The following is a 2,363-nucleotide window of genomic DNA, read 5'->3' on the forward strand; positions in this document are numbered from 1 at the left end:
TGGAGTAGGATTCAATGAAAGCATTGTTAGACCTTACTCTGTCGGGGCATTTCCCTATTATACTGTAGAACTGTCATATTGTAACAAGGATTGTATTACATGAACTGAAACATTAGTGGTTTTTCAAAATTTAAACACTTTGGTTTAAATGGATAGTATCTTTTTTTTTTTCATCTGGTATTGAAATCATTTTTGACCTCAGCATTGTGAGTCACAGCAAGGTCACATTTGTGGTTTGTTATATGAGGTCGGTAATAGAAACACATAACGAGATGGGACAGAGCTAAGGCGGATTTTGTCCAAAAGTGTTCCCACATTGGCGTAAAGTCTCAGTAAGCATGGTCTCGGTTTGCAGCAATCGGATTTAATATGAAACATGCAGACAAAATGTCAGTGATGTTTCAGTTTAAATTAAATGAAGAGCAAACTGTGAGGCAGTACTGTCTCTTAAAATATAAAAAAAAAAGAAGAAGAAGAAGAAGAAGAAAAATTTGTGCGCACAAGTTATAATTCCTGGCCTCAATTTAATTAAGTCGTTCCCACTTTTTTGATTAATTCACAGGCGCAAATTAAATAATGAAATAATTTTGGCAGTGCACATGGCCAAGTCATTCATTCCATCCGCCACCTGCTGAAGGCATTCGTCCTTGTGGATAGCTACGGATAGAGACTCTTTAATTAAGCTTTACTTTAGCTCGGGGATGAGTTATGAAGACATGTTGACAACACTTGCTTCGCAAGGGATTATTGTTAGTGAAAGGCAATTAACAAGAATGTTAGTAGCTTCTGGATTATATCGTCGGCTGACTTGGAGGATGCTATCAACGTTTCACCAGTATTCAAAGTTTCCTCCCAACTTTATAGTTGGACGGCCCTAGAAAACTGATACTGATGCATGTGTTTGAACTAGGCACAAAGTACTTAATCTCTCTTCTGGCTCTCTGTACACTTATCTACTGCGTACAAATCAACCAAAACGTGGCAATGATTTAATTAAATGAAAGCCACAATATATATATTTTGCGCATAAAGTATTACTAATTACTACTACTACTACTACAGTAAATTATGTTCTTTAAACGATCTAACATTACTAATGCATCGGATCACAAATCGGTGTGGCCCTTTTTAAGCAACTTTACTAATGTGAAAAAAAAAAAACATCCACAGAAAGCACATCAGGCCATCGGTTTACTTAACATAGGTGCTGCGTAAGATGCTGGTAGGCTGCTTTTCTGTCGGTTTAGATTTCAACAGTCCTTTAGATTGCCTACAGCTTCATGTATTATGTAGGCCTTCACTATAGCAATTCAACTATGCAACCACCAAATATATTCCATAATCTATCACTTACTTGACATACAGTTTGGTTTTCAAGGCGAAGCAAACTAAATGTTTAGGCAATCAATGCATCCAGCTCTTTTGACCACCACAGTACTTTTTAATGAGAAAAATAAGTGATTTAAACAGATGCATACATAAATACATGCAAAATGTAAACTGTTGTTGACTGGTTCCTACTGGGGCACTGGGTTTCCTTGAAAATGAAGCACAACTGGCACACCGTTGCTGTTGGTGGTAAGTGAATGTTGTGACACCTTCACAACCGTAGAGACAATTAAATAAATAACATTTGACTTGCTTTGTTTTTCAAAAATCACATTGTGCAATCGTTCCAAATGGTGGACATTTACGACAGGTGTCAACCAACTGTTAACATTTCTGTTATGCTCTTAGATGCTTGTTTAAGAAAGGAGATGCACTTATGACTTCTGGTGACTAGTAGTTCTCTTGAATACCTATGTTGAATACACTTATTGTAAGTCGCTTTGGATAAAAGCGTCTGCTAAATGACTGTAATGTAATGTAATGTTTCTATTTGACTAAGGTAAAGGGACACTTTTTTAAACGTATACTGCCGAATAAAGCAGTGGGATCTATATAAATATATAAATATATAAAAAAAAAAAATATATAAATATATAAATATATAAAAATGAATAAATAAAAAAATAAATAAAATATAAAAATAAAATATATAAATATATAAAAATAAATAAATAAATAAAATAAATAAAATAAATAAAATAAATAAAATAAATAAAATAAATAAAATAAATAAAATAAATAAAATAAATAAAATAAATAAATAATAAAATATAAATAAATTCATGTCATTAAATTCATGTCATGTTCTAGTTGAGTGAGACTTTGACAAATGATAAAGCAATATAAAAGTGTGTCATTATCGAACTGATTTTGTCCAGTGCTCTCCTACTTGACATAAGGGGGCGTGTCCTGTCGGAATTTGTCGACAGACGTCATCACGTTGACGACGACGTAACGTCTTACGTGTTTAAAGA

The sequence above is a fragment of the Anoplopoma fimbria genome, chromosome 15 (genome assembly GCF_027596085.1).
Source record: "Anoplopoma fimbria isolate UVic2021 breed Golden Eagle Sablefish chromosome 15, Afim_UVic_2022, whole genome shotgun sequence".
Classification (NCBI taxonomy): domain Eukaryota; kingdom Metazoa; phylum Chordata; class Actinopteri; order Perciformes; family Anoplopomatidae; genus Anoplopoma; species Anoplopoma fimbria.